Here is a 22885-nt window from a genome sequence, read left to right on the forward strand (position 1 = left end):
AGGGAACAGTATGACAATAATAGCTGGAAATGATCACAGTGGATGAGAGCTGAGTACTAAAAGTAGGTAAAGAGATATACATGATAACTTTTCAGTATTTGTATTGCAAACACAATTCCCAAAAGGAAGAGATAGAGAAGAAAAGAACCTGCCATAGAGGAAGGCAGGGAGTGGTGGGTGGGGAGTAATGGGAGAGAAACTAGGGACACTGATGCTGGGAGATTACACTGGTGGAGGGATAGGTGTTGGGACATTGTATGACTGAAACATAATAATGAACAGCTTTGTAAGGGTCTATCTCACAGTGATTAAAATATTTTTTTTTTTTGCTTTTTGGGTCATACCTGGCGATGCACAGGGGTTACTCCTGGCTCTGCACTCAGGAGTTACTCCTGGTGGTGCTCAGGGAACCATATGGGATGCTGGGAATCAAACCCAGGTCAGCTGCATGCAAGACAAATGCCCTACCCGCTGTGCTATCTCTCCAGCCCTGATTAAAATAATTTTTAAAAAAAACTTAAAGAAGCAAGTGTAGACTTTTGGAATAATCTTTGTCATCGTTATCACTTTTGAATAGGATTTAGCTGTTACATTATCATATTTGAGTCTTTCGAAAATACTTCACTTTAGATAAAAAACAGGAAAATGAGTTCTCTTTCATTGTTTTGTTTGATTTGGGAGCCATATCCGGCAGTGCTCAAGGCTTACTTTTGACTATGTGCTAAGGGACTGTTCTTAGTAGTACTTGGTGGATCATTCTTGGCAGTGCCCAATGTGGTGTTGGGCAGTGAACCTAGATTGCCCTCATGCAACTCTAGCACCTTACTATCTGTACTCACTTATCTAGTGATTTCTCTTTATACCATATTGCTTCATAAATAAGAGTAAAAATGAATGAAATTCGAGATTACTACCAGGAGGTTTGCTCCATGTCTTGGAGGCCAGCCACACATGCTAGGGGAAAAGGGAGCTCAGATAGAGAAGGGAGCACCAAATAAAGGGTGTTGGGAGGATCCTCCCAGGATGGGAGATGCGTGATGAGAGTAGACTATAGACCGATTGCCACTCAATGCCTCTTTTGCAAACCACCGTACCCAAAAGGAGAGAGAGAACAAAAGGGAATGCCCTGCCACAGAGGTAGGGTGGGAAGGGGTGAGGGGGCTAGGGGCTGGGAGGGCTACTGGGATCATTGGTGGTGGAGAATGGGCACCAGTGGAGGGATGGGTACTTGATCATTATATAATTGAAACCCAAGCACAAAAATTTGTAAATCTACAACCGTACCTCATGGTGTTTCACTAATAAAAATTGAAAAAAAAAAGAATGAAATTTACTAAAGTGGCATTTTACATTTTACTCAAAATTTTCATCTCCATTATCTTCTTCTTGGCTGGAGCGATAGCACAGCGGGTAGGGCGTTCGCCTTACAAGCGGCCAACATGGCCGACCCGAGTTCGATTCCTCCGCCCCTCTCGGAGAGCCCGGCAAGCTACCGAGAGTATTCGATATGCCAGACACAGTAACAACAAAGTCTCCAATGGAGACGTTACTGGGTCCGCTCGAGCAAATCGATGATCAACGGGAGGGCCTTTACTTTTACTTTTTTTATCTTCTTTCACACTGTCCTCTTTCAAATTCCATGCTTTTAAGGACATGGGATTTTTCATAATTATAAAATAATTATTAAAGATATTTCTAGAAGGCCAACCCAAATATTTAAACAAGGTATTTTTTGTAATTAAAAAAACTACTATAAGTTTAATTAGTTTCTTTCTTTCATATTTCAAATACCAGAAATTTGTACTTTTTTGGGTAAAATTTACTTTTTAGATGTTTTTCTGGTTTTATTCACTTGTAAAAATAACCTGTAATTTTAAAAACCAGCTCTTTATTATTTTTTATTTCATTTTTTTAAATTTCATTCACTTGTAAAAATAGCCTTTAATTTTAAAAACCAGCTCTTTATTATTTATTTCATTAGCTTCTGATTTTTGTCTGTTCTATTTCTGTTAGCCTTTTTTTGTATAGGATTTTTTAATTTAGCTATTTAATTTTCAGTTTCATTTATTTTCTTTGTCTTATAGGAACCTTTCTGACCAGGGTTTTTCTATACACAGTGCCTTAGCTGACTTTAAAAAGTCTATATGAATATTAAAAACAAACAAACATTAAATTACTTCTAGTTCCAGTATTTTTTCTTTGGCCACGAGTTTCCCATAAAATAGATTTTAAAGTGATATTTAATTTTTTTTGTATTTAGAAGATATTTGCTGTGTAATACTTGCTCTTCAGATTGGATAAGATTTATAGCCTATTTGTAAGGATTTGTAAACATTTGTAAAGATTTATAGCTTACTTGTAAATATTTGTAAATATTCTACATATACTTAAAGAGAAAACTTATTTAGAAGATACTTGCTGTGTAATACTTGCTCTTTAGATTGGATAAGATTTATAGCCTATTTGTAAATATTTGTAAAGATTCATAGCCTATTTGTAAATATTTGTAAATATTTGTAAATATTCCACATATACTTAAAAGAGAAAACTTGTTTTCTAAATGCCATAAACTGACTCGTAATATTCTTTTTCTAAGTCTTTTTGCACTTAACAAAGTGTTGGGTATTGAAACAAACCTTTATATATGAGAAGTTTACATTCTGCCATTGAGCTGCATTCCCAACTCCTTATATTTCCTTCTTATTTTGTATTATTATCAAGGCTATCTTTCATTGTTTTCTCCTCCTTTCTACCTTGTGTTAAATATTCTGAGTCATACTTTGTCTATTTTTTTTTTTCTGTAAGTCAGGGTCTTTCTCTATTTCAGACTGTAGTCAGACCTTTTTTTTTTTTTAAAGGGATAAATCTAGCATTCTAGCATTGCTGGCAGAACTCCTGAAGATGTGCAAGGGACCTTGGAATGCCAAAAATTGAACCCAGAACTCCTGTATGCAAGGCATACACTCTTGCCCTTTGAGTTTCCTTTTTCTTTTTTAACTTTAAAAAAAAAATTTTTTTATTAGTGAAACACCATGAGGTACAGTTGTAGATTTACAATTTTTTGTGCTTGGGTTTGATTATACAATGATCAGATACCCATCCCTTCACCAGTGCCCATTTTCCACCACCATGGATAATATCCCCCCCACCCCTATCCCCCCATCTCCCCCTGCCTCTGTGGCAGGGCAATCACCTGTGTTCTCTCTCTCCTTTTGGGTGTTGTGGTCTGCAAAAGAGGCATTGAGTGGCAAACATGTTCAGTCCATAGTCTACTTTTGACATGCATCTTGCCTCCTGGGAGGATCCTCCAAACACCCTTTATTTGGTGTTCCCTTCTCTATCTGAACTGCCCTTTCCTCTAGAATGCCCGACTGGCCACTAAGCTATGGAGTAATCCTCCTGGTGCTGATCTCAGCTATTCTTGGGTGTTAGTCTCCTATTTTGTTACTTTATGTTCCCCAGATGAATGCTATCTTTCTATGTCTATCCCCCTCTTTCTGACTCATTTCGCTTAACATGATACTTTCCATGTAGTACACTTGTATGTAAATTTCATGACTTCATCTTTTATAACAGCTACATAGTACTCCATTGTGTAGATGTACCAAAGTTTCTTTAACCAGTCATCTGTTCTCGGGCACTCAGGTTTTTTTCCAGATTCTGGCTATTGTAAAGAGTGCTGCAATGAACAAACAAGTGCAGATGTCACTTCGACTATACTTTTCTGCCTCGCTGGGATATATTCCCAGGAGTGGTATTGCTGGGTCAAATGGGAGCTCAATTTCTAATTTTTTGAGAATCGTCCATACTGTTTTCCAGAAGGGCTGAACCAGTCGACATTCCCACCAACAGTAAAGGAGTGTCCCTTTCTCGCCACATCCGCGCCAGCATTGGTTGCTTTTGTTCTTTTGAATGTGGGCCAGTCTCTGAGGTGTGAGATGGTATCTCATTGTGGTTTTGATCTGCATCTCCCTGATGATTAATGATGTAGAGCATTTTCTCAGGAGCTTTTTTGCCATTCGGATTTCTTCTTTCAGAAAGTTTCTGTTCATTTCATTGCCCCATTTTTGGATGGGGTTGGATGTTTTCTTCTTGTGGAGTTTAACCAGTATTTTGTATATCCTGGATATCAACCCCTTGTCAGATGTGTATTCGGCGAATATCCTTTCCCATTCTGTAGACTGTCTTTGTATTTTGGTCACTGTTTCTTTGGAGGTGCAGAAGCTTCTTAGTTTAAGATAGTCCCATTTATCTATCTCTGTTTTCACTTGCTCAGTCAGTGGCATGACATCTTTGAAGATACCATTAGCTTCAATGTCATGGAGGGTTTTGCCAACTTTGTCTTCAATGTACCTTATGGTTTCTGGTCTGATGTTGAGGTCTTTAATCCATTTTGATCTTACTTTTGTACATGGTGTTATGCAGAGTTCTGAGCCCATTTTTTTGCATGTAGCCGTCCAGTGATGCCAGCACAATTTGTTAAAGAGGCTTTCCTTACTCCACTTCACATTACTTTATCAAAGATTAGATAATCATATGATTGAGGGGAGATGTCAGTGTATTCAACCCTGTTCCATTGGTCTGCAGTTCTGCCTTTATTCCAGTACTATGCTGTTTTAATTATTACTGCTTTGTAGTACAGTTTGAAGTTCGGGAGGTTGATTCCTCCCTTTTTCTTTTTCCCAAGAATTGCTTTAGCTATTCGTGGGGGCTTATTGTTCCATATAAATTTCAGGAGTGTTTGCTCCATTTCTTTGAAGAATGTCATGGGTATCCTTATAGGGATTGCATTGAATTTATACAATGCTTTCGGTAGTATTGCCATTTTGACAATGTTAAGTCTCCCGACCCATGAGCAGGGGATATCTTTCCATTTCCTCATGTCCTCTTTTATTTCCTGAAGTAGCGTTTTGTAGTTTTCTTTGTACAGGTCCTTTACTTCCTTAGTTAAGCTGATTCCTAAGTACTTGATTTTCTGGGGCACAAATTGTGAACGGGATTGTTTTTTTCATGTTGCTTTCTTCTCTCTCACTGTTTGCATATAGGAAAGCCATGGACTTTTGGGTATTGATTTTATAGCCTGCAACTTTACTATACGAGTCTATTGTTTCTAGGAGTTTTTGGTGGACGTTATTGGGTTCTCTAAGTATAGTATCATATCATAATGTAGGAGTACTGCTATTTATTCAGCCACTGATTAGCTGATTTAATTGTGCATGAACTCCACCTTACTTTTTTTTTCAATTTTTATAATTTTATTTATTGAATCACCGTGAGAGCAGTTACAAAGCTTTCGGGTCTAAGTCTCGGTCATACAATGAAACACCCATACCTTCACCAGTGCCCATTCTCCACCACCAAAAACCCCAGTATACCCCCAACCCACACCCTCCCCCTACCTGTGGGGCAGATGATTTCCACATTACTCTCTTTCTACTTTGATCACTTTTAATATTTTGGCACCAGACCCACCATCATTATTTGAGATTTTACCCCAACACTCTGATCTGCTGAAAAGGAAACAGTAGACAATTTGTGTTCTATTGCTGGTTATGAATAACATATGATGTTGTGTGGCTGCAGTAGGGTCATGTGGTTTTGAAATTCCAAAATTTTAACACTTAAATCTGGAGGGATTTCTCCCAAAAGCCACTGGGTTTCGAGATTTGCTCCTGAGTCTCTGGAATCATGACCGTTGAGCAGCTTGATCAGGAGCTAGAGAGGCCATTCGTGGGCAATGACTTGGGGTCTCATTGGGACGGGGAGACCAGGACAGCTCCACCCCCAACCTGTGAGGCCCAACAAGTTTCATCACTGTGGGCCCAGACCTGACTGTCCAATGTCCTCTGGAGAATGACGGCCACCGAGCTGTCAAGGGGAAGCAGGTGGAGGGACAACACCCTTTCCCCCCTGGGGTGGCCCGGCGACAGTAACCTACTGCGTGGTCCGGATGCATTTCTGCCAAAAGCTGCTGGGTTTCGAGATTTGTTTCTGAGCCTCTGGGATCAAGGCCATTAAGCAGCTTGATCAGGAGCCAGAGGCCATTCGTGGGCAATGACTTGGGGTCTCGTTAGGATGGCGAGGACAGGCCCCGCTCCACCCCCATTCTGTGAGGCCCAAAATGTCTCATCACTGTGAGCCCAGACCTGACTGTCCAATGGCCTCTGGAGGATGACGCCCACTGAGCCACCAAGGAGGACCAGGTGGAGGGACAACACCTTTTCCCCCCTGGGGTGGCCTGGAGACAATAACCTACTGCGTGGTCTGGATGCATTTCTGCCAAAAGCCGCTGGGTTTCGAGATTTGTTTTTGAGTCTCTGGGATCATGGCTGTTAAGCAGCTTGATCAGGAGCCAGAGAGGCCGTTCATGGGCGATGACTTGCGGTCTCGTTGGGGTGGGGAGGACAGGCCCGGCTCCCTACCATCCCGTGAGGCCCAACAACTTTTGTCACTGCGGGCCCAAGCCTGACTGTCCAATGGCCTCTGGAGGATGATAGACACCGAGCCGCCAAGGGGGAGCAGGCGGAGTGACAACAACCTTTCCTCCCTGGGGTGGCCCAGCATCAGTAACGTTCTGTGGGGTCTGGACGCATTTCTGCCAAAAGCCACTGGGTTTCGAGATTTGTTTCTGAGTCTCTGGGATCATGGCTGTTAAGCAGCTTGATCAGGAGCCAGAGAGGCCATTCGTGGGTGATGACTTGGGGTCTCATTGGGGTGGGAAGGACAGCACTGGCTCCACCCTCATCCCGTGAGGCCCTGCGTGTCTCGTCACTGGGGGCCCAAACCTGACTGTCCAGTGGCCTCTGAAGGATGACGGTCACTGGGCCGCCAGGAGGAACAGGCCAAGGCACAAAACCTGTTCCCACCTGGGTTGGCCCCTCACCGGTAACCTACTGAAGTGACCGGAAGCATTTCTGCCAAAAGCCGCTGGGTTTCAAGATTTTTTTCTGAGTCTCTGGGATCATGGCCATTAAGCAGTTCAATCAGAAAGCAGAGAGGCCATGCCTCCAATTATATAGCTGAGCTGAAGGTGGTTTGTGGGTATGTTTCCCACATACCTAACTTTTGGCCGTTTACTTTCTTGGTAAACTTTGCCCCAAGTTTTTGGGGTCTGGCCAAAGGCACAGCAGCAATTTTGGGGTATCTGGAAGTCTGAAGGCACCATCAGGTTGCTGATTCACTCGCCTCACAGCTACAGATTGACCTGCTGGTGGCACCAGACCTCCATGTTTTTTAACTTTTCATATTAATGTAAATAATTAGCATGAATATTTGATGTATAAAAGTGTAAACTTCTGAAGGTAAAAATATTCCCCAAAGTAGTAATATTAATGAGGGGTTCCAATTGCAAGTACTTCTCTGCACATTTATCTCTTCTTTTAGGTTCACCTTAATTTTTGTCAGTACAGAGGGTAGGGCATTTGCCTTGCATGCGGCCAACCCTGGTTTGATTCTTCCTTCCCTCTCAGAGATCCCGGCAAACAACCGAGAGTATCCCGCTCACACAGTAGAGCCTGGCAAGCTCCCCGTGGCATGTTCTATATGCCAAAAACAGTAACAAATCTCACAATGGAGACGTTACTGGTGCCTGCTTGAGCAAATCAATGAACAACGGGAGGACAGTGCTACAGTGCTACAATGCTTGTTATATTAATATCTTATAGATTCTCTGTTTATTGCTTATGCCTAATAGAATTTAATAGTATAATTTTTTTAAATTTTAATGATTATAGTTTATGTAACACAGTTCCATGATATTAATATTCTTAGATATGATATACTTATTTATTGCATCACCAGCAAAGTGTCCATCACCCTGCATTTTATTTTTATAGTTTATATTATATGCTTATGAAAGTATTATGGAGTTGACATTGTACACAGTTATCTCAGTTTACTATGCAGAGGCTGTGTGGATGACCAATAAGCATTTGAAAAAGTGTTTCTTGCTTCATTAACAGGGAAACAAAATCAAAACAACAATGAGGTATCATTTCACATTTGTTGAAAATGGCATATATCAAAAATACTGGAAACATCTGTTTGCAGAGATGTGATAAAAATAGAACCCCCATTCTCTGCCTGGGATTGTTGTCTGTTTCAACCTCTATAGAAAACAGTAAGAAGATTCCTCAAAAAATTAAGAATAGAACTACCTCATGACCCAGTGATTCCACTTATTGGAATCTATTACTGACGGTTTACATCTGTCTGTTTGCCTGTCTGTCTTTCTGCTTGTCTCTATCTCCTCTCTCTCTCTCTCTCTCTCCCTCCTTCCCTCCCTCCCTCTCTCTCTCCCCCCGCCCTCATTTTTTAAAAATATTATTTGGGTGTGGGGAGGTGGTGGGGGAGGTGGGGGGGGAGTGTGGTGGGCCACATCTGGTGGTACTCATAAATGAGTCCTGGCAGTACTTGGGGGAACAGAGATTGAACTGGGTCAGCCACATGCAAGAGAGTCTCCTTACCTCTTGTAAAGACTCTTTCACCAACTAGCTGCATTTTCTCTTTTTTTAAGATCTACTTTTTTTTTGTGGTTGAATTCTACCAAATTTTATTTTATTTTTAATTTTTATTAGTGAAACACCATGAGATACAGTTGTAGACTTACAAATTTTGTGCTTGGGTTTCAATTATACAATGATCAAATGTCCATCCCTCCACCAGTGCCCATTTTCCACCACCACCGGTCCCAGTATCCCTCCCACCCCCCCCCCACCCCCTCATCCCACCCTTCCTCTGTGGCAGGGCATTCCCTTTTGTTCTCTCTCTCCTTTTGGATGTTGTGGTTTGCAAAAGAGGCATTGAGTGGCAATCATGTTTGGTCTATAGTCTACTTTCAGCATGCTTCTCCCATCCTGGGAGGATCCTCCCAACACCCTTTATTTGGTGCTCCCTTCTCTTTCTGAGCTTCCTTTTCCCCTAGCATGTGTGGCTAGCCTCCAAGCCGTGGAGCAAAATTCCTGGTATTAATCACGGCTATTCTTGGTGTTAGTCTCCTATTTTGTTCCTTTATGTTCCCAGATGAATGCAGTCTTTCTATGTCTATCCCTCTCTTTCTGACTCATTTCGCTTAACATGATACTTTCCATATAGATCTACTTTACTTTTGTAGAGTGTAATTTCAAGTTATTCAGTTGAAAATATGTTCGTGGTAAATAATAGTTTTTGCTACATATTTTTTTTTTTTGCTTTTTGGGTCATACCCATCAAAGCACAGGGGTTACTCCAGGCTGTGCACTTAGGAGTTACTCCTGGCAGTGCTCAGGGGACCATATGGGATGCTGGGAATCAAACCCGGGTCGGCTGCGTGCAAGGCAAATGCCCTACCCGCTGTGCTATCTCTCCAGCCCCTTTACCACATATTTAAAAGATGTAATTATTAGGTTAAATTTCAGGCTATCTTAGTATAATATTTACTTAGCAGTTTCTATCATATTCCAGAGTTGTATTTCCTTGCTCACTGTTACTCCAGATCAATCATTTGCCTGTCTAAATGTTTTTGTGTCTATAGAAATTTCTTCACATTTCTACTCTGATATTTTTCTAGGTCTTCTCTTTGCCTTTGTTATTTCTGCATTTTTCCTATGGAAGTTATTTTTTTTTATTTTTAAATTCATCTGGGGGAGATGGGCCACATCTAGGGTACACAGTTCTTGGTCCTGGCACTGCACTAAGTGATCACTCCTCACAGTCTCGTGGGACAGTATGGGTGCTGGGTAGCCAACTCGGGTCACCTACATGCAAGGCAAGAGCCCTGCCCATTGAACTGTCTCTCTAACCTCTCTCTCTCTCTCTCTCTCTCTCTCTCTCTCTCTTTCTCTCTCTCTCTCTTATTTTTTTAAAAATAAAAATCATTGTGAGGTACAGAGTTACAAAGCTGATCATGGTCTGGTTTCAGTCATGCTCTGTTCCACCCATCCCTCCACCTGTGTACATTTTCAAACATCTCTCTCGTGCGCGCGTTCTCTCTCTCTCTCTCTCTCTCTGTCTGTCTCTCCCTTTTGGGGCATTATGGTTTGCAGTACAGGTACTGAGAGGTTATCATGTTTGTTCCTTTACCTGTTGTCAGCACACAGTTCTTATCCAGAGGGATCATTTCCAACTACCTTTGTCCTGGTTGTCCCTTTTCTATCCCAACTGCCTTCTCCTCCAGTATTTGAATTTGAGGCAGAATTCCAGCCATGGACCAATCCTCCTGGCCTTGTTTCTACTGTCCTTGAATATTTTGTGTGTGTGTATGTGTGTGTGTGTATGTGTATATATCTCCCACAAATGCCTCCAGTCACTCTGTCTGTCCGTCTCATTCTGACTCATTTCACTCAGCATGATATTCTTCTGGACCTTCTTTCTGTTTGCTTTGTTATAAATCTTATTTTGTTTTTTGAGTGAGAAGATTCACATCTTTCATCAGTCAGAAAAATGTCATTGTACTTTTTAATATTGCTCCTTCATTTTTCTATTATGTACATATTCCTTTAATTTTATGTTGATCTCACCTAACTTCCATTTGTCTTAATATCTTTGTACTTCTTATTTCTCTACATTTGTGCGAATTTTTCTGTCTTTAAACATGCCAAGAGTGAAAGTGCAGTGACACTTTGGAAGCAGGAAAAGCTGTTATTTAATGGGATCCTTAATTGAAAAAAAATTACTAATGATTACAATTAGAACCCGAGCTATGGATTTTGACCCTGTTCTATGTACTTGTTTACCCTTACAATAGTCTAATTTGCTTAAAAACAAACTTTCACTTTGGACATTGAATTTCTTAGTTATTCAAGTTATTGCAAAAGCACTAAGAACAAATCTTGAAACCTCAGACTCATTAAATTGGAGCTTTATGAATGTGACTTCTTTATCTTCAATCCTTTCTTTTATGGAGGCAGGGACTCAAATAAATGGTGCTCAAGGGCCCAGGGATCAAAACATGTTGTTGTTTTGGCCTCTGCAGTGCCAGGGATTACCCGGCGGTGCTCCTGGGCTTACAGGCAGCACTCAGCAGTGCCTGAGAGACCGTCATGAAAGGCACATACCTTAACCCCTGCACTATCTCTCTGGTCCCAATCTTGGGTTCTTTGTTGATTTTTACAGTTTCTGTCCTCACAGTATCCTCCATATACTCTTCCTGTGCATTCAGTGCATCCAGTTAAGGGCCAGGTGGAATTAGGGCTTTAGGCAAATAGACTCTAACTGGAATCTAGAAACAAAATCGTCAAGCCAGACTTCACTTTGATTTTCTTGATTTTCTTTCCTAGAATTTTCGTGAAGATTCTAATAGTTGGACAAATGGGAAGACAGGTTTTAATTGTTCTGGAGCAAAAGGCACTACTGATTTTCCCAGCTTCCCAATCCAGATCTTAATGCATCTCTTCTTTTTTTTAAGGAACAATAAAGCATTTGCTGTAGTACCTGGAAAAATCACAGAATATAATTTAAGTGTTTTCCTACCTCTGACAAAAGACACTCCTTCCTTGAGAACTCAGGGAAGAAAAATCTTTATAAGGTAGCCAAGAATTTCAGCATGTGTAGTAATCCTAAGCAGCATTTTTCCAGGATAGATAAATTAAGAATAAATATTTATTCTTTTTTATTACAGAGATTAAAGAGATAGGGTATATAGGAGACAGAAGGTGTTATTGTGAGGAAAGCAGTTTATAGTCTAACTAAGGCTTCTCTTTTTTCCACTTTTGCTGTAATTTCTTGGAACAATTTGACACTATCTGGACCAGATGGGCTGTCATGACAGATGGAATGAGATAATCTTTGAATGAAGAGATCCAAGTAATCAAGATATTTGGGTCAATTTTCGATTTGGCTCATGTGAAACTGTTCTCTGTTCATTTCAACTTACGTATCTGACTTCATGAAATACCCTGTGTTTTTCTGATATGCCCTTTGGCAACTGGCAAGGCATAGCAGAAAGGAATGTGAAAATAATTAGAGAAAATTGATTCATTCTACTCAGTGATTAATTCATCTGTTCATAGGTAGAGAATAATAAACCTGGAAAAAACTTATGCCAGACTCCACTGGAGGGGGAAAAAAAGCTATTTCTAACCTCAGTGGTACCATTGTGGACAGAATTTCCCAAAACTATGTTGTATGGAAATTGTACTGTTGTGTATCGATAAGTATACTTCTTTTAAAAGTCTGTATCGTACTAATCTGTATTGTAACTCTCTAAGGAACACATTTCCCTTGTGTATATTTGTATGTGATGCCTATTAGCATCTCCTAGAATAATGCATTTCAGAACATCAGTTTGCAAACACTGTCGTATGGATCTATCATCTGACCCAGAAATTTCACAACCTAGGGATCAACCCCAAGAGCACAAAAACCATGAATTTGAAAATTTATATGCACATCTACGTTCACTTGTTTACAATGGACAAGATCTGGGAGTAGCCCAGATCAAGACTGTGATGTAAGTCTGTGATCAAGACTTACTCTTGGTGCTCAGTAGATGAATGGGCGAAGAAAACTCTAGCGTATAAAGTACACTTAAGACATAATGAGAAGCAGAGATGCCCTTGAAACATGTGCTACCTAGCAACGTCTTCTACCCTTTTAAAAATTATTTACCTGATGCACCCAATATTTTTCTTTTTATCACCACAGGGGAATAGTTATTTGAATAGGATCTTGGGTTAAAGGTAAGAAATGACCAATGTTATGTAATGTGGACAGTGAAGCTTTTTTTTTTAAGTTCCATGTCCCAAGAACTGATGGAAACTGAGTGTAGGCTGGTGTGGGAGTCGGGGGTGAGGTGGGGGCAGGACAAGGAAAGGAGGTAGTATAACAGTTTTCGCTTGGAACTTTTAAGAAATAGAGATGGAGGAGAGAGAGAGAGAGAGAGAGAGAGAGAGAGAGAGAGAGAGAGAGAGAGAGAGAGAGAGACAGACAGAGACAGAGACAGAGAGAGAGAGAGAGAGAGAGAGAGAGAGAGAGAGAGAGAGAGAGGGAGAACACAGGTTTCTCCAGAATGGAGAGAGAACCATAGTATACGTATGGCATTAAAGTATTAAGGTGTGAAAGAACACATCTCACCAGGGGAGATGCGGGTGACACATTGCTTGGGTACCACATGTGTGCTGCAGCAAGTGTGCTTGGGCAGCATATGTGCCAGTAGTGTGCTTTGAGGGCAGCAATTTACTTTTGTGTGACCAATAATATGTTTTGTGTGATCAAGTTTTTAGGAAAACTTGAGGAACTCAGTCCTTCTTCTAAGGAGGTGTCCTCATATTAGTCGCAGTAAGAGAATCCCATGAGCTCAGTTACAGGAGAACACAGGGGGAGTTTCTTCCAAGGGAACCTTCTCACACATAAATAACAGCACTGTCCAAAGTTTGCAAACACATGTTTATTTTTATTTTATTTATTTATGTTTTTTGGAGCCACATTGGGCTGTGATCAAGACTTACTCTTGTGCTCAGGGACCAGTCCTGGTAGAGTCTGGGGAATCATATGGGGTTCCAGGATTCAAAGCCAGGCCATCCACATGCAAGGCAAGCACTTTACCTGCTGTATTATCTCAGCCCCCATAAACACGTTTGAAGATTATTAACAGGACATGTCTAGAGTCCTCTCCTTCCACTTTATTGATGATTCCTAAAGTAAGTCTCATTTTATATCTTGAGAGTCATTTTTTTCATCTTAAAATTGAGACGCTCAGTAGGAAGTATCTCTATCCTATAATAACACTTCAAAAATACACAATTAATGAGGCTGGAGTCATAGTACAGTGGGTAGGGCATTTGCCTTGCATGTAGTTGGCCCGGGTTTGATCACTGGCAATATATATGGTCCCTAGAGTTCTGCCAGGAGTGATCCCTGAGCACAGAGCTAAGCATAAGACTTGAACACAGCCAGGTGTGGTATACAAAAATAAAATAAGTGGCCCATACTAGAATGAGACTTTAAACAGAAATTGCAATACTGGCTTGCTTGGCTTTAACTTTCAGGCTTAATATTTAGTTCTCATTATTTCAGGGTTTAAAACAGGTTCTTGAACAGAGTTGATATGCAATGTAGAAAGACTTTTTTCAGCAGTTGGTAACAGGGCACCTTTCTTCTTTGGCTTAATCACATGTCTGTATTTGCTTTTGTCTCTTGTTATGTTCTTCTCTTCCAGTGTACTAACACTGATATCCCCTAAAGCTCAGTCTTGAATCCTTAAATCTGCCCTAACAGACTGTATACCTCTTGTGTTCGAATAGGGTCTGCATCCCTTGGGCTTGTTTGAAAAGACTAGTCCTCATTTTTCCAATTGTTGAAAAGTCAGTTCTTAGACACTTATATTTTTTTTCTCAGACTGCAACCTGGGCTGAAAATAAAGCCTGTATCTTCTATCGCATGTCAGCATGCCTTGGATCCTTGTTGCCGGCCGTGCTTCTCTTTTTCTCCAAGTACCCTAGCATGGAATCTCAGAAATAATCTTTGACGCTTTATTCATCCCTTTAAATAGAATCATTGAACTACTAGTTTAATCATCTCATTGCCTCTGATTTAGACTTTGGTGTTTCTGCGTTTTCTCTAGTTCAGCTTTACTTTCATTCCAAAATAGATGATGCAATGTTTATGTTGAGCTATGACCACAGACTTTATTTTTTTATTTATTTAATTTTTATTAGTGAGACACCATGAGGTACAGTTGTAGACTTACAAATTTTTGTGCTTGGGTTTCAATTATACAATGACCTAATACCCACCCCTCCACCAGTGCCCATTTCCCACCACCACGGATCCCACCCCCCCATCCCCCCATCCCACCCTGCCTCTGTAGCAGGGCATTCCTTTTTGTTCTCTCTCTCTCTCTCTCTCTCTCTCTCTCTCTCTCTCTCTCTCTCTCTCTTATTGGGTGTTGGACCACAGAATTTAATATGAAGCCCAGTATACCTGGTTTCAACCCTTAGCACAGGAGCAATTCCCTAGCTAGGCAACTTGGGGCAACTAACTTAAATTTTCTGAATAAGGCCAATTTTTGTCTGAAAAATAGGGTTTTGAAGAAATCTGATACATTGCTGTGGATATCAATAAAATCATAGTTGTCTGCACAGCAGAATATCTTATACGTAATAACTGCCAAAAATTTTGTTAAAACATGGAACCCAATTTTGTGTCATGTAAGAAATTGTGGTGAAAGATCATGTATTTGAGCACAATATGTGGATTTTATGATTATTAGTAAAGAAGATATGCGACTGATTGGTAGAAGTATTCATGCAAGATATGTGATGGGGGGTGGAGTATTGTACAGTGAGAAGGGCATTTGCCTTGCATGTGGCCAAACCAGGCTCAGTCCTCGTGACCCCATATGAAGCCCTGAGCCTTCCTTAGCACAAAGCCAGGAGTAACTCCTGAGCATTGCCAGGTGTGACTCCAAAACAAACAAACAAACAAACAAACAGAAAAAGATATGTGATGGAAATTCTTACAAGGCTTTTTTCTGAGTTGAGAAAAAGAGGATACGCATTGACTTTATGAACATCAATCAATATACCACATTCCATACTGCATAGAAATAAGAGGAGTGCATATATTCAGGTGGTAAACAGTATTCATGCATATTTCATTTTAGTACAGTTTTTATTCATCCTTTTCAGTGGTGTAATTTTTATGTAGTTTCTGTTTTTGTTTTAAAGTAAAATAGTTTTATTCTGAGGAATAATAGTGGAGAGAGAAGGGGTGTGGAAAGAGAGATCTATGTTAAAAGAGAATACTGTCTTATGGTGGGGGGGCGGGGAGGCAGGAATACACAGCTCAGGTTGAGAGGCCAGCAGCCCCAAGGTGGAAAATGCACCATCAACCAAAAGAAAGGAATGGCACATCTTAGGTCAAGAGGTGGCCACATCCCCAAATTGGAGAATGTGTAAGGTGCTTGCCTTTTACAGAGTTGACCGAGTTTCCATGTTCGGCACCATACATGATCCTCCAAGCTTTGCTAGGAGTGATCCCTGCATGCAGAGCCAGAACTAATCCCTGAGCACAGCCCGATGTGGTGCAAAAGTAATAAATATATTTTTCTGTCTTTGATGGTATAGCTGGGCTGGAGCATAGCACAGCGGGTAGGACGTTTGCCTTGTACGTGGCCGACCTGGCCGACCCAGGTTCAATTCCTCCGCCCCTCTCGGAGAGCCCAGTAAGCTACCAAGAGTATCTCACCCGCACGGCAAAGCCTGGCAAGCTACCCGTGACCTATTTGATATGCCAAACACAATAACAAGTGTCACAATGGAGACATTACTGGGCCTGCTCGAGCAAATAGATGAACAACAGGAGGACAGTGATAGTGACAGTGATGGTATAGCTTACGAGGAGAAGGTGGGTAAGGTAGATACGGATTCTTGGTAACAGGACATCCTTTCCAGCTGGAACTTGACTGCTAATCTGGGAGAGCTCTTTTCAGTGCCAGAGTATCCTCCTGCTGAGCCATTTAGTTAATTGTGATGGGTTTTCTGTGTACCATCAACAATGTTTTTGCCTAGCAGTACTTTCCAGGACATAGGATTCTGGCACAATAGTTTTCAGAGGTAAAACCTTACATTTACACTTCCTGCCTTTGAAGGTGTTTGGCAAATGAAATTATTGCTCATATTGAATATTGAATGCTCTTTTCTTTAATTGAATCACCGTGAAGTACAGTTACAGACTTACAAACTTTCATGGTTACATTTCATTCATACAATATCGAGTACCCATTCCTCTACCAGTGCCCATTCCCCACCACCAGTGTTCCCAGTATCCCTCCCGCCACGCCCACCCTATCCCACCCTCTGTCTCTGTGGCAGGCATGTTGAATTCTCTTTGAACATCTAACACATCCTTGATTTTGAACATTTAGTTCCGTTTTTCTGTGGAGGAATATAATCCATATTATCAAAGAAATTTAAAAGCCTTGAACCTTTAGGCTTGAAGAGTATGAAGAAGGAAATCTAAAACGAAGGGAGGATATAACTGATGGGGGTGAGTTCTCAATAACCAGCCTTCAAAATTTGCTTTCAAACATGGGTGGGTGGTTGCTGATGCATAGGGGTGTAAAACTGCAGAAAGTTAAGCAAAGTTATGTTTATCCTCAGAGGAGACTATTCTTCTGGGAAAAAAGTTCAATCACAACAGCCAGATGTGGTGCAGGGATGCACAGCAAAAACGCACAGTGAAATGCCTGATGTGGGGTGGGGTGTCGATGTAAAGATGCTTTAGAGTCTCACTTTCTGCATTTGCTCTTCTTTCACTTTTCTCTTTTAACATGGACAGGGTACTTGCCTAGCCCATGGAGCCACGTCTGGTTCGATCCCTGGCACCCCATAAGGTTCCCTGAGCCCCTCTTAGAGTAATTCCTAACCTCAGGTGTAAGCCCTGAGCGCTACCAGTAGTGGACCCAAAACCAAAGTAAACCAATAAATAAATGAAGTTCAAGCTCCATGCTTTCCTCTACTTATGTATACTTAATTACCTACAGATAAATTTGTGACACCAAGACCGGCCACTTCTCTGGCCTTTATGAAAGCCAGGGAGATAGTTCAGTGGACTATCTTGACCTGAATGAGTCTGACCAGGTTTGATCCCCAGCATTGCAGGTGGGTCCCTGAGTACCATCAGGAGTGGTCCCTACGCACAGAGCCAGGAGTAAACACTCAGCACAATTGTGTGTGGCTCAAAACCCAAATTTTTAAAAAGGCATTGTATTTTTTGTATATAGGGTAGGAAATGAATTAGTGGACTATTCCATAGCTAGTTCAATATTTCTTTGAACTGTTGATTCTGTGATTCTGGTTCTAAATGAAACATTTTCAGTTTTCAAATGATTGTGATATTCAAGATGCATAACTGCTTTCAAAGTGAAATTTACTGGAAACCTCCCCCACAGCCCACTGCTACAGCCAGGCCAAGAGCTCAACCCCATCATTTCACAAATATTCTGTGCAGAGATGCTGAACTGCGAATAATCTCAGGTACCCAGGTGCCCTGGCTGAGATCTCTAGTGTCTTCTCAGAGTCTGGGTGGGCAGCCTTCCCTACCCACTGTGCTTTCGGGAGCTTGAATGCGAGTCCACTTCCCACAGCTGCTGAAAAAGTGGGCAAGGAGGTGGACTTGGAGCTGAGATGCTGGGGATCGAACCCAGGTTGACCGTATGCAAAACAAGTGCCCTAATCACTTTACTTTCACTCTGCTCACAGCTTAATAAATTCTTTGGCAAGGACTTAAGGATCTCATGATCCAATACACAATTTTCACATTAAAATTTGATTTTTTTATACTTAGTGATTTTCATATTGGAGCTTGTTATCTAATCAGTTCCAACTCTAGAATTGTATCAACAGTTGTTGCTTTTGTTTTGTTAAAATAATCCAAAATTTATTTTAAAAACAACACCAAAAAAAACCCAGTGAAATTTAAATGTGAGCTCCCAGATTTTATGGATATATATTCTACCAATTGCGATTAAATTCAAACTTTTCATGTATTAATATCATTAAAATAATATTTGTAATTTTTATATTAAAATTTTAAGATCAGCCAAAATATCACCAACCAGTGTAAAGCAAGGTTCTTTGAATTGGTGATGTTTATCTCAGACAAATCATGATGGTGGGAATGAAGTGGTGGGGAAGGGGGAGTGTTCAGGGAAGAGGAAATGGTTTTCTATGCATATTGTTCACTGTTGTACATGTAGGAAGACAATTAGGAATTAAATGTATTTTCAAAGCAGACCAAAGTAACACTACCTTTAAGGAAAGGCAGATATGGTATGCTGAAAGCACATGAAAAACAAAATTACGTGAGTTATCATGGGAATTCAGGAATGTCCCTGGTAAAAGTAAAAGAAATGCCATCTGTGGTGCCTCACATGCAAAACACAGGCAATGCTGGCAAGCAGACAGTAACACAGATGAGCTCACACTTGCTCATTCCCCCTCCTGGCTGAAGCATATTGTTGGACGAGCCTGGGACGTTTGGACTATGGACTTGCTTTCTCTAAGGCCTTTTTGATGTACACAGTGACTCTTTCTTAAAAGCATTGTGATGATCAGTAACTTTTTCGTTTTGTTTCTCTTTGGAAACCAGGTAGTAAATGGAGATGATGGTTTCTGGACACTCATGGTTTTCCAGAGAAAGGTACTATCTTAGAAACAGAGAATCTAAGAGAGACAGGTGGGATTGTCTGCCCTAGCTCTGTCCTATATCTGGTCAGAAGTAGTTGCTTGGCTTCTTTTGGTCTTAAGTTTAATAAATGAGCCTGCTTCTTCCCAGCATGCCTGGGGTCTATCATCTTTATTCTTGACTTGATTTATTTCCAAGAGATGAGACATGTGACCATAGTTTTAAGGGTGGCTGACGTTTTAGAAAGTAGGAAATAAAGAAATCTTGGGTAATCACACACATACATGGTCGCCTTCCCAGAGCTTTGCCATAGTAGTGGCTAGATATTGTTTGAGTAGGGATTTAGCTTGAAGCTCAGTACTTCTTTTTTTTTTTTTTTTGGTTTTTGGGTCACACCCGGCGATGCTCAGGGGTTACTCCTAGCTCATGCACTCAGGAATTGCTCCTGGCGGTGCTCGGGGGACCATATGGGGTGCTGGGAATCGAACCTGTGTCGGTCATGTTGGCTGCGTGCAAGGCAAACGCCCTACCCACTATGCTATCGGTCCAGCCCCGAAGCTCAGTACTTCTGTATCCCAAACCTTACATGTCACGTTACATGGGTACACTTATCTGTTTTGTGGTGACAGATCTAAAAAATATTAAGTGATGTTTATGAAGGCATGTAGATGATTTGAGTCAAGGATAAGATTTCAGCTTATGTCTTCTAGTTCCATAGTTGGTGACCATTTTGCCAATTGAGTAGCTGACTGAATATACAGAAGTCTTAGTATAAATTTTTCTCTGCTTACAGAAATATATTAATAAATACAACTAAAGTGGTTCAGTGTTCTATTAAGTAAATATATGCATTTTTAAAAGTAGAATAAAAAATACATGTGATTTTCTAAGAATCATGTACAAGAGTATAACTTGTCTTTATAATCACATACTTCAGGGAAAATAACTTTCTAATAAATAATTATGTTAAAGACTAATGCTTATGTGCCATAATAAAAATACATAATACTAAGCCCCTCTGTTTTATTTCTGTTTTGTTTGGAGCCACATCCAAGTATGCTCAGAGTTTACTCCTGGCTCTATACTAAGGGATCCCTCCTGGAGGACTTCAGGGGATCATATGGGGTACCAGGGGACTGAACTCAGGTCACCCATGTTCAAGGCCTACCAGATGTACTATTGCTCCAGCCTCAGTAGAAGGCTCTTTAAAAAGAAAAGCACACAGAAGTTACTTGAAATCCTTAATTTAAGAATTCTATTTGGTGCTGCTTATGACTGAGATGCTTACAAACTCATTGTTAAAATTTAGGTTATCAAACAAGTTCAGATTGTGTTCAGCTGCCTTGTTCCATCTCAACACAAGGAAACAGACAGGTCTAAGAGGGAGGTTTTTAGCCAAGAAAGAGGGAAGACTGGTCGTTAGCAGTGAGCAGGGGACTTCCTTCCTGCTCCTGCTTCCTGTGTTGTAGGAACCCAAAAGGACAGAACACAGACCAATGTAGACCTACTCCAGTGATGGCAAGACAGCCAGGTGTCAGATTCTAAATTTTCTTTCTTTCTCCCACTGTATTTAATAATAAGTGAGTGAAACTTCCAATGAATTTTGCTTTCAGATGTGACTCACGTGCTAGCTTTGATAATAAATGTTGGGCATTGCCTCATACTATACTGCTGTATGGTTTTGTTTTTAAATGTGCATTCTATAAAGTGTCACGGGGTCTGCAGGAGACAAGTAGAGGAAAAGAGAGTGGATTGTGGCCCGAGGCATTATTTGCTTGAGAAAAATTGCTGCCAGGCGAGTGGTTTCAAAAAGCTAAGGTTGCTGGTGTGGTCTTGAGTGGGTACTGAATGAAAGAGAAGATGATTTTTCCTCTGCTTTATAAATATTTGCTGGAGAGCTAATGGATTTTTGTGTGCATGAGTATTTCCTCTTTTTTTTTTTCCGGGGAAATTCTAAGTAGTGCAGGGATATCCTGTGATAAAATACATGAAGTAGAAACTGAGTGAACAGATGGAGGAGTGGAAGAAATTTGCCCCAGGTTATTAGCTGCTGTATTGTGACTACAGTCTTGTCTTCTCAGGCTTGTCTACAGGTGATCAAATACAGTGGAATATGTTGGGCATAAATATCATTTCCAGCAGCAGCACTCACATCATGAAGCATTTCTCCCCATCAGAGAAAACATAAATGTTTTCACAAGCTTAAATTCTATTTTATTTTAAGTTAGTGCTCATCCTGGAGGAATTCCAGTGAGTAATCCCTTGCAATCTTAAATCCTTAAGCATCTGAATGAGAAGAGCTTTTTTGGCATTACTTAAATGGTATGATGAATGTTCTCCCAATTCAATATCTGCTCGTCTTATTAGATAATCATATTAATGTGGTGAGAGTTGGAATATTTTAAACCTGAATCTTCAAGCAAAGAAACAGGATCGATCTCTGACTGTAATTATTCATTTTGTGAAAACAAAAAATTTCTAAAAATATACGTGTATACCCATTTTGGTTTTTGTATATGGAAATTAGATGTCACAAGATTGTTAAAAATCATTGAAATATCATTAATATTTTAATTTATAGAATATTTATTGATAAATATTTTCTAAGCACAAACTGCATTCCAGATTATTTTTTTGCTGTCTTATAATAAATGTGGTTTTTCCATCAGAGGTAGTGTCTAATGAAATTGGCAGTTCACGGAGAAAACTTTTCCAATAGGACCCCAAGAGAGGTCCCATCCCCATCTAGTCAGAATAACCTCACTAGCTTTCTGTGGTTGAGAGAGGGCTGCAGGAGAGATATAAGAGGAGAGCAAGGAAGCAGGTCACCCTAGTTTGCTCTCTCCTCATCCCCAGAGATCAGGAGACAGTGCCAGGGCAAGCCCATCACCAGATTCTTGCCTGTCCTAACAGCGGAAGCCTAGAGTCAACTGATTGTTCCACTGCTAAAAATGCTAAAAATACCCCCCTTTCCACCATCCCCTGTGTACAGTAGGACTCATGATCTTACCCCTCTCTCCGCTAACCCCTGCTAGAGAAAGCACCTGTCTGGACATAGCTTTCTTTGTGGATCGGCACAATGAAGAGAAGATGTGACTATATCTTTTCTCACTGAAACGTAGTCACCTGGGATTCAGGTACCTATCCGAGGAGAAGGGTTAGGGTCTCAGTAGCGGAGAATCTCCATTAGAGAGTTATTCCCACTTCATGACACCCACATTTTTGAGTCTATCAACTAGAATTTCTTATCTCTTCTTCATACATAGGGATGGAGTAATAAAACTTTCTATCAAACTTCAAATACATCAAGCTACTTTTCTGCATGCATAAATTGTAAGCATATGTCTCGGTGAGCTGATTGAAACATTCATATACCCAATACTCAGGTGAAGTGTATCTTTTTATAAAAACATTCCTTGTCTAATAAAAGCATTTGACAAGAATTTTGAAAAACACAGAAGAGTACGAAGAAAAAAATTAAACCACCCATTGTACCTCCCCCAAATGACCCCTGCTAACATTTGATGAGTTTCCTGTCCCTGTCCTGTCCCCCTCACCACAACTCCACCACCCCATCACAAATCACACAGAGATAAGTAGGCGTCCATAAATACACACACACACACACACACACACACACGCAAACACATGTACACACACACACACATGCCCATCACCTCTACCTCATTGTGTTTATCTGCACACGCACAGGTGAGTTGTAAAGAGTTGTAGTAATTTGTACACAGATACTTGGGCCTTTCATCACCAGGTGTTGGACTTT

The 22885-nt window shown here is 40.6% G+C and overlaps 1 protein-coding gene across 4 annotated transcripts in view; it reads left to right on the top strand.

Moving 5' to 3' along the window:
* The window catches only part of LRCH1 (leucine rich repeats and calponin homology domain containing 1), a 219602-nt gene that overhangs the window by 108915 nt on the left and 87802 nt on the right, over positions 1–22885 (top strand). The window lies entirely within an intron of this gene.

Source organism: Sorex fumeus, unplaced genomic scaffold, assembly GCF_029834395.1.
Source record: "Sorex fumeus unplaced genomic scaffold, SorFum_2.1 ptg000008l, whole genome shotgun sequence".
Lineage (NCBI taxonomy): Eukaryota > Metazoa > Chordata > Mammalia > Eulipotyphla > Soricidae > Sorex > Sorex fumeus.